Source organism: Vicugna pacos, chromosome 19 (genome assembly GCF_048564905.1).
Source record: "Vicugna pacos chromosome 19, VicPac4, whole genome shotgun sequence".
Classification (NCBI taxonomy): domain Eukaryota; kingdom Metazoa; phylum Chordata; class Mammalia; order Artiodactyla; family Camelidae; genus Vicugna; species Vicugna pacos.
Genome location: NC_133005.1, coordinates 44497290 through 44512782, shown reverse-complemented (window position 1 = coordinate 44512782; position 15493 = coordinate 44497290). Strand labels below are relative to the sequence as shown.

The window sequence follows — 15493 nt, the reverse complement described above, 5'->3', positions numbered from 1 at the left end:
CACCACACACACAGTGTCCGCAGAGCCTCCTGCCCCGGCCGGCCGTGCTGGGTCACCTGGGAGCCGTGCCTAGCCTCCGAGCAGAGGACAGCCGGCCTCCCAGGAAGAGGTCAGCAGAGGTGACAAATGGCTTGGGAAACGCTTCCCCAGAGCAGCGCTGTCTAAGCGTGTGGAGCGAGTAACACCGGCTGTGAGCGCCCCAGCTGCACCCTCCACAGCCTTGGGGAGGTCGGAGGGCTTGGCAGCCCGCGCCGGGGGCCCACGAGGATATCATGGGGCACAATTCATTGATGAATCGCGGAGGACCTCCTGGGTACCACGAGTCACCCTAGGACCATCTACAGTGACAATCCAGGCCTTCAGGTTGCCGCTCTGCGGACCAGTCAGCATTCGCTTCTGCACATTTATGCCCTCAAGTCCAGCACACAGGCTCCACTGTTTGGAAGAGGGAGGCTGGCAGCGAGTGTTCTGTTATTTCCTAACCAGGGAAGCCTTCAGTCGGGACGCTTTCAATGATAAACAGGCCAAAAGGAAAGGGTGCCTCATTGGGGCAGGATCTCCCGGGTTCTCACATCAGAGGTATTTGTAACGTGTGTACCTCGCGCCTCGTTTATAAAACAGGGCAGGAGAAAGGCACTTACGCACAGGCTCGGTGGGCGCTACGCTGAGACAGCGTGTGGAAGACGCCGGAGCCACCTCGGCACGGGGCGGCTGCTCCGTCTGAGTTCCCTGGCCCAGAGACCCTGAATCACTTGCTCCCTTCCTCCCCACCGACCCAGACTGGTCCCCAGCGGGACTCCATATCCATTTAAAATAAATCATACCACAACAGTGAATTACAATTCCTGCTTCTCACATTACAACGAACATACAAAGAGATCAGCCAGAACAGGGCAGACGAGCTGCAGTGACGAGCAAGGCTGCGTGCAGAGAGAGGGTCCAGGACGTCTGAAGACCTTACCAGAGAATCTGAGCTCCTTCCCAGGAAAGGCACCGCCCAGAGGCACTGTCCCTGCCCCTAGGAGTACGTACGGGGCTTTCCCTGAAGGCACCCGGATGGTATCCGGAGATGAAGCATTTGGGCAAGAAGGACTGGTGACACTGTGTTGGGTCTGATGGCATCGACCTTGGGACACTCCGGCGTGCTGTCACCAGAACAGCTCAGGTTGGTGCCAGGTTCGCCCTTGTCCCAGAACAACTGGAGGTCTCCAGGGCTTTGCGATGAGACGGCCATTAGACGTTTCAGCAAGGGGTATTATTATTATTATTATTATTTTTAAAGTGGAGGAAAGAAGAAGCTGAAAGTAAGAGGAAAATGGCAAATGAAGGAGAGTCAATAAAAGCTCATTAATTCTGAGTCTGGTAACCTGAAATCTGAACATTCAGACATGGGTCAGAATGAAGATTTCTTTTTCCTTGTTAAAAATGTTCAGCAAATGAATTGTGAATCTGGGTGATGGTAGAAGGTGTATGTTGACTTCTGTAGGAGAATAAATTGCTTTCAAGGTTATCGTGGTCACAAATAGGCAGATAAGAAGAGAACAAACACGAATTCTATTTTGAGTTCCTCTCCTTAGCTGCTAGTTTCTTGACATATTTACTCAAGAATAAAATAACACATCGAAAAGCATTTTATGGTCTGGAGTTTTTCACTAATTAACACTAATCTTTTAATGTAGTGAAATTTTACTGCATGAATATTTTCCTTCAAAGAATTCTAAAACTTTTATTTAGACTTGTAGTGTCAGTGTGATTTGGGGGAAAAAAACCCATAATAATAGCGAGCATGACAGGTGTGAGGATGAACTTCTGTTCCTCCAGAAGCTTCTGGGAGGAAGTGGTGGAAGGGGAAGGGAAAGCCATAAAGATCGCCGGTGAAGTCACAGGAGCCAGCAGCGCAGGTGTGGCTCTCGGGCCCACCATGAAGCTCTGCGTGAGCCGGTCAAACTTCCTAACCACCGGGGGGGCGTTCTGGAGGAGGGGGTCCCGAGGTGGAGTTTGGCGGGGCCTTAGGTTGCATCCTGTGCAGGATGAGGAGGACAAGGGGGACGAGGAGGGGAGCCCTCCTGTGAAGGAGTCCTGATCAGCAGACCCAGCCGGCCGCTTGGAGCTCTGGCACTAAATCAGCCCATGAAAGTCCCCCTCGTGCAGCCGAGGTGACTGGGCCCTGGCACCTCTGCATCCATCATTATCAGATTGCGCTGCGTGTGGAGGAGTGTCACCTTGGCCAAGGAGGCTCTCAGCCTCTGAGGCAGTCCCTGCCCCCAGCACCCCAGCAGCTTAGCCCCCACTCCTCATCGGTAAGATTGAAATGATATTTCTGCCTCTTTGGGGCCCCGTGGGGTAGAATGAAGGACTCCAGGAAAAGCACTTAGCACCGTGGCTCTTACGGACTGAATGGTTGTGTCTCCCCGGAATTCGTATGTTGAAACCTAATCTCCAAAGGGATGGTTTCTGAATACGGGGCCTCCAGGAGGTCATGAGGGTGGAGCCCCAGGAGTGGGATCAGTGCCCTTGCATGGGGAGGCCAGACAGCCAATGCTCTCTCTGTCCACCAACTGGGGATAAAAGGAAAAGGCAGTAGTCTGCGACCCCAAGGGAGACCGCACCAGAACCTGGTCAGGCTGGCCCCCTGGTCTCAGACCTCCAGCCTCCAGACTGTGAGAAACAAGTGTCGGGTTGGAAAACCACCGGGCTTATGGTGTTCTGATCTAGCAGTCTGAGCTAAGACACCGGCACACAGTAAATGTGAATGAGTGTGAGTAGAAAAGGATTATTCGCCTGTTGTTCATAGTCACAACAACTGTATTATTATTTATTATTATAGGATGAGTTACAATGGGTTAAGCATATGCCATTGCACCAAACATCAAGCTCAGTGAACCAGTCACATCCACGTCACAGGGGAGTCACAGGCTCAGGGAGGCTGGGTCTGTGGTAACAACGACTCGGCCCGAGAAGCCAAGATTTAGGATCACAAGTCTTTTGAAATTTCCGCCGTGGTCCTGTCTTGCAGGGATAGTGTGGTTCTGAACGGCCTCCTTATTTGCACTGATTTTTTCTGGTCCTGCCAGAAGGGTGAGCACATGTGTTTGATGCCAAGGCAGATGACGTGACACTGTTTCTAACAGAAGGGAGCCTAAGGCCTGCTTCCCCTGGAGGCCACACTCAGGCTTGTGCTCAGCTCGCCACACTGAGGGACCAGCCCCGGCAGCCGGAGCAAGCGGCCTCTGCACGTGGACCGCACAGCCGCCCGTGACTATCTGGCCGTTCAAATGTTTCCAGCATCAGCGTAGGAAGAAGAGCATTTCAGTGGTCTGCTTTTCATCCTCACAGCACCAGCATCAGCAGCACATACATAATTTAAAAATTATATATTTTCAATTATCGTGAGCTTCCCAAACAAGAGACTTTTTTTGGTGAATGTTAAATGCAACCAGATGATCATTAAAATCTTGCTCGTGTTGACATTTCCTTCAGCTCTAAAACTAAGTTAAATTTCCTTAGTAGTAAATGAGACCTCTTGGGAAAAGTGTTTCCAAAGAAAAGATTTAAGCAGTTTTCTAGCAGAGAAAGAGGAAATAAAGAATGGGGGGAAAAGGGAGAAATAAGTTTCGATTTCACCACTTGTTTTGGAATCAAATTCATGGCTGATATCCCACTGAGATGAAAATTATTCCACACCGGAGGAGCAGGGCTGAGAATGTGTAGAAACACACATTCTGTGAAATGTATTGACACTGCGATCTTACTAAAGCATGCTAATATCTAGGCAGAATTGACTGTATAACCAAAAGCACTGGGCAGTGTTATCCAAAATATCAGATATATATCCTGATCTGATCTCATTATTACAAAATTAATTCTGATCCTTGTAGGATGTTTTGAAATGCCTTCCAGAAATAACAAAACTGACAGCCTGATAAATCACATTTCTGTGGCACCTTAGTGTAAAGTCAGAAGAAATCAGTTTGATCTTCCTAGATGAACAGTTCATTGTTCACGCTGCTTCCAGCTTCTAGATTCGACGTCTGTAAGAAAGTCCCCAAACCACCACAATGCCGAGGCATGTCCAGCATCATGTATCCCCTGGTTAGAATAACCGATTTCTCATTAAACTCCTACACATACAAGTTTTATCTCTTTCAAGTCAAATTTCAACTCCTGCACCCGACTTTCCAAAATTCTTCTTAAAATGTCTTAAAATTAAACTTCCTCAGTTTTAATTTATTTAATTTATCTTAAGGCTAAGAACCGCCTTCAACACTACAAACGACTCCCAAGGGAAGCCCCTGGCAGTCCTCACGTCCTCGGAGGGGCTGCTCGGCGTGCTTTAGCTGTGGGGCTGCTTTTCGGTCCAGGCGAGGAATGAGGGGTCATGAATCTTTCTTTTTGGGAGCTCTGTCCCCATGGTACCTGAGAGCCACGCACATCTGCAAAAAATGCAGGGGTTAACGATAAACATCAATGTCGTGTCCAGATGGCAGACCCCTTTTCCACTTTCCCTCTTTATCCAGGTGTTTTGATGGGGGGGGGGGAGCTGCCTTGCCTTTCCCAAACAACTTTTCTGCTCTCAACGTATCCCTCACAACTTTCCTCGTCTGCTCCATTCCGAAGGTCCTGGTGAACCTCACTGTGTTGCAGCTGAGGCAGAATGTGGAGCCAGGGTGTCTGGGGTTGAACTTCAGGTCCACGTCGGACTCATTGTGGGACCTGGACAGAGTCATGGAACATTCTGGTGCTTTCATTTCCTCACCTGTAAAGTGCAGCTGTTAACAGGGTTGACCTACTGGGTTATTATCGAGATTAAATGAACCAACACCTACAAGTGGCTTAGGGTGTGCACGACACACCGTGAGTGTCTGTGACAGCGCTTTACTGTTGCTGTAATCCTTCGAATGTGGGGCTTTCGTTTTTAGGCTTTGATTTACGCCCTCGAAAACTCTGCAACTCTCTCCAGGCTGATGGTCAGGTGATGCAAGAAACTTTCCTCACCTCGCCTTTTATCAAATACATTTGATCATATATTCAGCTGTTTTGTCCCAAGAATCGCACCTTCTGACGTCTTAATCAGTAGAATTTGAAACAAAGTTCCCTATCCGTATGGAAGGACTACACTAGCACTAAATGTTAACAACACACGCCCACCTTCACGTCCCATTACGCAGATGGGCATCGGGCAGAGTCCTCTGGTTAAAGAAAGAGACACCACGAAGAATGGGGGCTTTACAGTCAAGATTTGGACTTTGGTTAAAGGTTGTGTCTTGCTTTTATAGTTGTATCGATTTCTAGTAACACCTTCTAAAGAAACTTCTGATTTCTTCTATGTGTTCTTTAAATTTCCCAGCACATGCTGAGTAGAATTGATACATGCATAAATGTGCCTATTCTGTTCATTCATTCAAAATTTACAGACTACCCAGCGTGGTGGCGCTGCCCTTGGTGCTGAAGATCCAAACTGCATCTCAGCCTGTGTCCCGGCTGCAATGAAGCAGCCAGGAAAGAAAGTGGCTGGATCAGATGCTGCTGTGTCAGGGTACCGTCTACAAAAGACAGGAAGTGGGAGAGCTGGGTTAGCGGTTGCTGCTGGTGTCAGGGAGGTTGCTAGAAAAGGCAGTCAGAAAACACGACTTGAGGGGAAGCACTGAAGCTGCAATCTAAGTGATAAAAGAAGACCTTTGTCTATAGCTCTGGGGAGTTTGAGTCCCAGGCCATGGGACAGCAAGTGTGGGGCGTCGGTGTGTTTGTATGTTGTGCGTTTGTGTGTGTGTGTGTGTGTATAAGAAGTAAAGAGAAACAGAAACAAAAACACAACATGGTAAATTAACTGCAGGATCCATACCCCTGCCTCCCCCCTTCCCGTCCCTCAGGTTAACACTAGCTCCGTGTTGCAGCTTGTAAGATCTTACTTGCTCGGGACCGACCTCCCACTCTGGACCCCCGGCACGTTCCCAGGCCACATGTGAGATCCCAGGACGTGAGCCGAGTTGCAGTAGGTCCTCCTCCCTTCGCACCGTGGCACAGGCTCCTAGGATCTGTGCAGAAGTGAAGCAGAACGTAACACTTCCTCCTCTCCCCAAGACCCTGGGGGAAGAGAAGAGAGCTCCCCTGCCCAGAGGAAGAGTTGAGCATCTTAGTTTCTCACAACAGCCAAAACAAACACAAAAATAAAAACAAGCACGAGGACAGCACAGAGCCCTTTCCCATCTCTCCAGAGAAGAGAGGGCTCGCTGGTCTGCGGGTCCCAGCTGGGACCTGCCTGCATCCAGAGCCGGAGCTGCTGTCCCCACGGGGCGACCACCAAGCCCCCTCCTGCAGGTCTGGCTGGAAACAGGCCCGGCACTCACCCAGGGCGGCCAGGCAGGCCGGGACGTGCACGCACACACACACACAGTTTACACTTGCCCACCTTCCTAAATTCTTACTTATTGATTCCAATCCTTTTAAAGTGATTTTTTTTAATGAAGTCAGCTTATCTACATATCTACAATATTTATACATCTGACATTTTTCTTGTTTAATGCATTCACATCACCGGGAAAAAGCGATATCATAATGTTGACTCAGGGGCCCTTGTGGTTTCCTGACGTTAATCACTCTGACTCCATCCAGATGACGTTGTGAGGTAGTGGCTTCTGACACACTGAGGAAGTTTACCTCCGCTGCTGCTTTACTGACCCTCTTCATCAGGAGTGGATGCCTAATTCCGTCTAATTTCCTCACGGCCTTTCTGGCGCCATGACAGCAGCTGCAGCCCGGCTCTCCCCCAGCCTGTCACTAGGACGCTCGCAGACGTGATCTCACTTCTGGAGTGAAGTCCACTGGTCAGGGTGCATTTTGCATATTTTAATACTTACTGGGTGATGGGTATTTTAATAATGCATTTTGCATATTCATTCATTCGTAAGTGAGATTTAGCCAAATTTCCCTTTCCTCGCTCCACTGTTATCTTGTTTTCATTTCAGGGTTGTTCTAACCTCATCAAATTAACTGAGAATATGTTCCTATCATTTACATTCCATGGACAAAGAAATCATCTGCTTCCAGCAGTTTTGTTAACACTCACCTGCAGTTCTGCCAGGGCCTGGTGGAATGTGTAGGAGTCAGGAATGTGATGGTTTTGTGGCGTAAGAGGTGTCATTGGGTCCAGCAACCTTTCTGTCTGTCCTTGCTGTTGGCAGGTGGTCTCTGGTTCTGCCTGTGCACAGGGGCGCGTGGTCCTGGACCCACCACCCAGCAGCACATCGCCTAGCTCCAGTCTCAGCTAGCTCGTGCTGCTATGACAAAACGCCGTAGAATGAGGGGCTTAGACAACAGACATTTATTTTTCACAGCCCTGGAGGCTGGAAGTCTGCAGACTCAGTTCTGGATGGGGGCCGGCTTCCTTGCCTGCAGAAGTCTCCTTCCCGCTGGGTCCCACCTGGTGAAAAAGGGAAGCAGGTGTCCCCTTCTCTTCTCAGAAGGGCACTAATCCCATCATGGGGGCCCCGCCCGCACGAGCTCACCTAAACTTCATCACCTGCCAAAGGCCTCACCTCCTAACATCGCCCCACTGGGACCAGAGCTCTAACTGTGAATTCCTGGAGGAAACAGGTATGCGGTCCATGACAGCACCTGTCGTGAAGCATCACCTGAGGACATGGTGATGGATGGACCTGGGTCTGCTCTAAAGAAGCCATTGGTCTGTTGGGAAGTTAAGTTCCAAGGGAGAGTAAACATTTGTTGCATGAATGAACAGAGTGAATGAACGAGTCGGTTTGCTCTGGATGTGTCAGACCATAGTTCTTGCTCAATGCAGAAGAACTAGGATCTGGGGCCACTCCTGTTTGCCAGCACAGAATCAGCATTTCCCTGAACTCAGTTACTTATCATCCATTTTTGTGATTTTCCACATCTGCATACTGCTAGCACTAATCACTTCTGTAGCATATTCTTGAAAATAACTCAATTTTAAACCTAAATCAATTTACTTAGAAATAAAACTTTTGTTCTGATTGTAAATGGAAAGCCAGCAGTATGTGTTATAAATAGAATGTAACCCTTCAAAATAAGTGTCATCAAATAAAACACATATTAAATCCTAGCCACACAGTGAAGACTCTGAGCTTGAGAAAGCGCTCCCTCTTTGCTGCAAAGGGAGATCAGGTTCTGAATGTGGGCAACAGTTTCACAAGATGTCACCACTGGGGGAACCAGGTGAAGAGTGTGTGGAATTTCTCCATATCAGTCCTGATAACTGCACGCGAATCTATGACTATCTCAGTAAAAAGCTTACTGTTTAAGGAGATTAGCAAGTGTTACAGAGACGTTAGGGAGCGGTTCAGTCTCCCAGCTGCATCGGGGACGTTCACAGAGAACTGAAAGGGGGTGACTTCCTCACAGCGCGATCTCATCACATTGCATGCACTTTTAGTACCAAATACAATCATTTCGGCAAAAAGCAGTGGTGCGTGGCCCGCGCTCTGGGAAGCGCCGATGGAGGAGGTACGTGTGAACTCCTCCGCGCGGTCATCTCGGACCTGACACAGAGCACCTCTGTCCGACAGCCCCGGGGCCAGCGTCCCAGCGCCCAGAATGTGGCCAGCGGGCGGGTCCACAGACTCACTATTGAGGTGGAGATATGAGAGGGCACCACCACTTGAGAAAGATAACTTGGAAGCTTCTTAATTTAAACTTATCGTACTCCTGGCCTCAGCAATTCCACTCCCACAGTCACCATGAAACATAAAGACACACAACCCTTCAAAGACTTGTATCCAAAGGATGAAAGAAATCACAGGACAACTTTGGGGATTAAACGCAGAGGACCCTGCACCAGTGTCAGGTGGGACCTGGGGACCTGTCATGACCACAGAGGACGCCCACTGACCAGGGTGGCTCAGACATGGCCTCGGACAGGTTGAGGCTGGGGGGCCCTGGGCAGTCCCTCGGATTCGTGGGTGTCCTCGCTGTGCTGTGGGATGCAGCAGACCGTTTACCTTGACTTCTGGAGGCACTGATCGTACCACAGCCGGCCTCGACACTGGGGTCTCGCTGTGCCACGACAAATCGTCCCTGAGAGGTGGGAAGGGAGCTGAGCCTCAGAGCTCAGTGGAGTGCGGGCAACAAAACCCAGCCCCTCCTCTCCTGGATTCGGTGGCTCGGCGGCTCCTTGTAAGACCCAGACCAGACACAGGTTGGGGGGAGGGCAGGGGACCCCGAACCCGCTGGGATTTACTTTCTGCCTCCTGCAAAAATGGGGGGTTGACAGAGAAACTGATCTAGTTAGAAGCAAGGCAATGGACGTGAGCTTTCTGCCCGGATAATCAACCTGCAGCATTCTCATTTCATCTAACCTGAGAAGAGAGACCAAGGGACCATCCTGGGAAAGCTGTGGGGTGATGAGGGGGTCTATATGCAGCGCCCATAAGTCATCTTCAGTCACGCCTTCATCTATCTGTCAACGTTTCCTGGGCACCTAGGATTTTCGAGGCACCAGGATCCTTCCTGGGGTGACAAAGGTGAACAAAAGCCAGGCCAGGTTGGAATCAGGAAAATTCTGGATGCTAGCGGGCTCTCTCCCCTGACCAAATACCAGGCCAGGTGGGTTACCCCTGCTTCTAGTTGCCACAAAATGTAGCAGTAATGGCGACAAAATTATTTTCTGAATAGCCACGAAAATGAGTCAGCTCAGTAACTATTTTTTAACATTTTTTAATTGAGTTACAGTCCATTTACAATGTTGTGTCAAATTCCAGTGTAGAGCACAATTTTTCAGTTGTACATGAACATACATATATTCATTGTCACATTTTTTTTCACTGTGAGCTACCACAAGATCTTGTATATATTTCCCTGTGCTACACAGTATAATCTTGTTTATCTATTCTGCATATGCCTGTCAGCATCTACAAATTTCGAACTCCCAGTCTGTCCCTTCCCAACCCCCGCCCCCTTGGCAACCACAAGTTTGTATTCTATGTATATGAGTCTGTTTCTGTTTTGTATTTAAGTTTTTTTTGTTTTTTTTTCAGATTCCACATATAAGCGATCTCATATGGTATTTTTCTTTCTCTTTCTGGCTTACTTCACTTAGAATGACATTCTCCAGAAACATCCATGTTGTTGCAAATGGCGTTGTCGGTTTTTATGGCTGAGTAGTATTCTGTTGTATAAATATACCACATCTTCTTTATCCAGTCATCTGTTGATGGACATTTAGGCTGTCTCCATGTCTTGGCTGTTGTAAATAGTGCTGCTATGAACATTGGGGCGCAGGTGTCTTTTTGAAGTAGGGTCCCTTCTGAATATATGCCCAAGAGCGGGATTCCTGGGTCATGGGAAGTCTATTCCTAGTCTTTTGAGGAATCTCCATACTGTTTTCCACAGTGGCTGCACCAAGCTGCATTCCCACCAGCAGTATGGGAGGGCTCCCTTTTCTCCACAGCCTCTCTCCAGCATTTATCATTTGTGGATTTTTGAATGATGGCCATTCTGACTGGTGTGACTTGATTTAGGATAAAAAATATGTTGGAGAGCTTTGGCATGCTTTGGAGGTGGCGTCTGTGCAAAAACAAAGCGGCGGGTGAGAACGGCCAGCTGCCCAGACCGTCGGGGCGAAGGGCCTGCAGGAGGGGGCGGGGGAGGAGCCTTCCCGGTGCCAGCCCCAGGCAGGGGCTGTGCAGGGCACTGCGACGCATGAAGCAAGACCCCTGCTTGCAAAGGATGATTGAACAGCAGCAACTGCGGCCCCTGTGGCCCACGGGCTGCACAGTTTCAACAACACAGCCTTAATTTTGTTTATCTTTTGGTTTTCGTTAGTTGTTGAGACAAATACTGGATGGTAGTCCACTCAAGCCAACTTCAAGCCCTTCCCAACCCACTGCAGAGCGCGGGCAGCAAAGACGCACCTTTTCCTGAGTCTGGCGTAGCTGGGGCTGCAGGTGGCCTAGGTGCTGGTGAGCGGACAGCCTTCCAAGTCCTGGTAGATGGAAAAGTGTGCAGGTGCGGGTGTGGTGGCCACTCGGTCTCCTGCCCCTCGCGTCGCTGGGCGGCGGTGAGTGCCCAGGCAGCCCGGAGTTCTGCGGGGGAGTTGGTCCCCTGATGGTGGCTGTGCAGAATCCACTTGATCCCCTGGTTTTGCTGGAAATGCGACGTGCTCCCCAGGGTCCTTTAATAAATTCACTTCTACTTGAACTAGCTCCATTGGATTCTGTTGCCCACAACTGAGAACTCTGTCGGAGAGAGGTTTGGCATCTGTTGGAAACCTTTCAAAATCTTTAGAACAGTGGCTACCTGAGCCACAAGGAGGTGGCCTCATTGAGAAGAGCCAAGGGCTGGTCCATCAGCCCTGCTACCACCCAGCCCCGTTCATTCATTTCATCACTTGTCTGGTTTCCATCGGCACTTGAGCTGCGTCTGCCCTGAAACCCCTCCAGCACAGCACCACTGACAGGATGGTCGCCGGGACTAGGGACCCAATCTCCTCCGTCTGTGCTTTGTTTATTTTTTCCATAGTGCCCTCTTGATGCTATAATAAATTATTTAAATAACACATTCTTTTTAAGAACAAGTAATTTTTCCCCTCATGCTCAGAATACCTAAAAGCAAGCAAGGAAATTAAACAGATCAAGTAAAAAGCAAAACGATTGATTAGAAATTTTGAAAGAGAGAGAAAGATATCTTTTCTCCCGATGGGAAATGCCATCATCTGGTCGTGGGCTATTAACACGCCATTTGTACACTGGAAGAATATCACGTTCGCAGAAATTAATCTATCAGCTTCCGACGTGGTGACCAACACTGTCAGCTTCAGAGCCACCAAAAAGACTGATGGTGCGGAGAGCGGCTCCACAGCAAAGTAAACAGAGGTGCACCGCGGTCTTCAGATGCCTAAGTAGATTAACCTGATTATTGATTAGCTGGCTTGTAAATTAGTGAGTTGTCCCTATTAATTATGCGTGTGTCTTCATAAACGTCCTACTTGGGCTTCTGGCGATAGAGTGAGCAAGATGAAGAACAAAACGAGGGTGATGCAAACTGCAGAATCTCGGGATCCGGGCGGCAGTTTCCGGGGACGTCTTCCCCAGGTCACGTGGTCACTCTCCAGTCTTTCTCACACTCCCAGGGCAGCAGGAGTGTCAGGACTGACCGTCTCCGCTGCGTGGCCCTCCAGCTCCACATCCTCTGACAGCTGCTGAGCGGGACGATGAACACCTCCGTTGCCCCGACATTGCTCCTCAGCGGCTCCCGGGAGAAAGGCCGTCCCTGACACCTTGGATGTGCAGGAGGCGCCCCATCCATGTGGCCGCCACCGTGGCAGTGCCTGTGGGCGGGCATGGTGTTCCTTGTGCCTTCTCCATCTCGCTGAACAGCCAGGAGCATTCTGAGAACAGAGCCTGTGGCTGACTGTCCCCTTCCTCCCTCGGTGCCCAGACAGGACCGGAGTCGTGGTGGGACTTCACTGCGTGGCAGCTGAGTTGAGGAGCTGAGTTGCCATCATCAGAGCCTCAGTATCGCCCAGCCTTAGGACTGGCCTCCGTGAGCAGCCTGCTCTGAGGAGGCCGGTCCTGGGCCAGGGATCCTGGCAGTGGGGACTTTGCACTCCCGGAGCGCTGCTTCTTCGTCTGTAAGTGAAGAGTGTGGCAGAGATACTCACCAGACCCCAGCCTGCTTTGGGGTTCTCTGATAGGATCTACTTCCTCACGCAGCCCCCAGCCCCCAGCCCCCAGCCTCCTGCCTCCCTGAGCGCCTGGTGCTGCCGTTCCCTGCGCGCAGTCCGCAGTCCACGTCCTCCTTCCCCACCAGGCGCTTCCGTCGCTTCTGGCCCTTCACCCAGGTGAGAGGGTCTTTCCTGTCCTACATCTTGTGTGAGCGCTTTGACGTTTCAGACAGGTGGATGCACGCTTCCCCGATACCAATATTTCCCTTTTAAAATATAGTTTGGGATATAATCACACAAATTTGGGAAGTGGAGAAAGATAACAGTGGGTGATGAGTGCTCCATCTTGGCCAAGAGTATTCTGTACATTCAACTCCCCGGACCATGAGCCGCAAACGACAAGCCCCGGGGTGACCAGCCGCACGTGGTGGGCGTCCTCACCGCCTGCAGGCAGAGCTTTGTGCCTCAGCTCGGGCAGCATGCATGTGCCTTTTCGCCGCATCTGCGGGAACCGGACGGCGTGGCAGGAGCGGCGTGTGCTGTCTCCTTGGAAGCATGACATGCTCCTCAACGTTCCATCGTGGGGCGGAGAGACAGAACAGGCTGCCTTGCAGGCTCGGCCAGCTCACGGTCACAGCGCGGCGGCTCCGCTGTGGGAGCGCGGGTCCCCGACGAGCACCAGGGCTCCCGGCAGCCATGAGGCTCCCTGACCCCTGGGGCTCTGCTACGGGCAGTGGGTGGGAGTTTCCACACATCCTCCGGAACCTGCGAGGGTGAAGCGGGTGCTCTGCTCCCCTTCGGAAACGGCAGGTTCCAGCAGAGCAGTCACTGCAGACAGAGTGCCTGGGACAGCGGCGCACAGGACGAGGCGCTCGCGTCAGAGCAGCCGCCCCGCCATCGCCTGGGGCTGTCTCTCCACTGATGAGGCCCATTTATCTTTTATCTTGCCCCGTGCACAGGCAGTGAGAGCCAGAAAGAACAGAGTTATTTGCTGGATTAAAACTCTGAAGGCATCGCCACAGAAAACAGGGGAATGGGTTCCTGACATTTTCTTTACTATATATACCTGAAAAATTCCAACTTGACTTGAAATTGAACCATTTTTTTTCTGCTGTGGACGTGGAGGCTTCAGATACGGAGAGTTAGACATTAATAATTCAGCCGTCCTTAGGCAAGGCAGATCTGCTGCAAACAATGTGAGGGGCAGGTTGCAACGCAGAGGAGGCAGAGCTCCACGGAAGTTCGCTGAGTGAGAGGACGGCTGGGAGGACCGACCCCCAGGGAAACAAGGGACCTCCGTAACTGTGGGTTCCTTTCGGTTGTTTGGTCAAACAACCAAGGGGTGACCTAGCATGTCTGAGCTGTAACGGGAGCGTGCTGTCTCTGCAAGGTGGGTTCCGGCCGCCCGCCGGCTGGCAGGGAGACAGCGGCCCAGGCAAGGGCAGAGGCTGCCCCGAGCTCTGCTTAGCGCCTGATGCACTCCTAAGGCAGTGATGTTCTGCGTCCTCCCCTGGGGGTTCTGTGTGAGTGAGTCCGGGGTGGAACCCGGGATGTTGTGTACCTCTGGTTTGCAAACATGGCCACACCTGGTGTCCCTGGGAGCGTTTCTGAAACACTGAGACCCTGGCCCCACCATCAAGGATTCTAAGTCCATGTGGACAGTGAACTGGGCATAGGGTTTTTTCTTTTTTTTTTAATTTTCTGAGTGACTCTAACGAGCAGAGAAGAGATTTTGTTTTGATTTGGAACTTCTGACGGCGCAGATAGTCTCACATCCTTCTCCTACACAATCGACAAACGTGCTTTTAAATACACAGCTGATCCTGTAAGAAAGAAAGGAAACCCGTGCATGCTATAAAAGCAGAGAACAGGCTCCATCCCTGGGCTCGGGGCTCCCATGTGGTGACAGGCTCTGTCACCTCGGGCAGGGGCTCGGAACGCCAGCTCCATCAGTGCCCAGTCTTACTCCAACCTGTTGATTAAATATCTGCGTGGACGGGGCCCAGCCACCACTGAAAGCAACCTGTGGCACCTGGCCCTCGTGCGCGGCAGGCTGACGCGGAGCCTTGGGTCTTAGTTCCCACCTCACAGTCCGACGGGAACCAGGATGCTGATTGTCACTGCGTCACTCAGCATCACACCAGGTGCCGGAGCCAGTGCAGCACGGCAAGGGGAAGAAAGAGAAACGAAAGGAGCCGGAGAGCAAGAAGTCGGCAGTCATTCATGGCAGATGGTATGATTTGCCCACAAAGAGCAAGCCAAAAGAATCAACGTGAAGCCACGGGAACTAATAAACAAGGTGAACAAGGGAGGCAGACACACGGACAATCAAGAAAGCGAGCTGTGACAGTGAACATACGTATGTTCGTGTGTAACTGAAAAACTGTGCTCTACACTGGAATTTGACACAACATTGTAAAATGATTATAAATCAATAAAAAATGTTAAAAAAAAATGAAAAGCTGTATTCTTAAACAGCAGGAAACATCACCACACCACACCACGTATAAAATGGTGCTCACAGAGCCAAAACTCCTAAAAGACAGTTAGGAATAAAGCTGTCAAAAAATAAAGTCCTTTCTAGAGAATATAATAAAATTTTAATAAAGAAATAAAAGAAGACCCAAGTATACTACCAGGTGCACCACGTTCAGGGACAAACGACTCAGCATTTTAATTCATTCAACAAATACGTATTAAGCAGCGCTCGGGGCCAGGTGCTACAGGGCCAGCAAACTTCCTGCCCAGCGGAGCCCACTCCATAATGTGCAGCATGTCAGACGTGGATAAACCGCATGGAAGGGAAGATGGAGCAAAGAAAAAGAGACCTGGAATGGAGGGTTGGAGAATATT

General features: G+C 50.4%; 1 long non-coding RNA gene across 2 annotated transcripts in view; it reads right to left on the bottom strand.

The window, feature by feature from the left end:
• Positions 1–2832: 2832 nt before the first annotated feature.
• Positions 2833–15493, bottom strand: part of LOC140687484 (uncharacterized) — a 388836-nt gene continuing 376175 nt past the window's right edge. The window contains exons 7-9 of one of the 2 annotated variants that reach the window (XR_012061878.1): positions 7067–7420; positions 5910–6035; positions 2833–4433 (exon numbers count right to left, since the gene is read on the bottom strand). This is a non-coding gene — a long non-coding RNA (uncharacterized lncRNA). Of the gene's footprint in view, positions 4434–5476; positions 5544–5909; positions 6036–7066; positions 7421–15493 lie in introns of those variants that run through there. The other variant, XR_012061879.1, reaches the window with a different exon arrangement.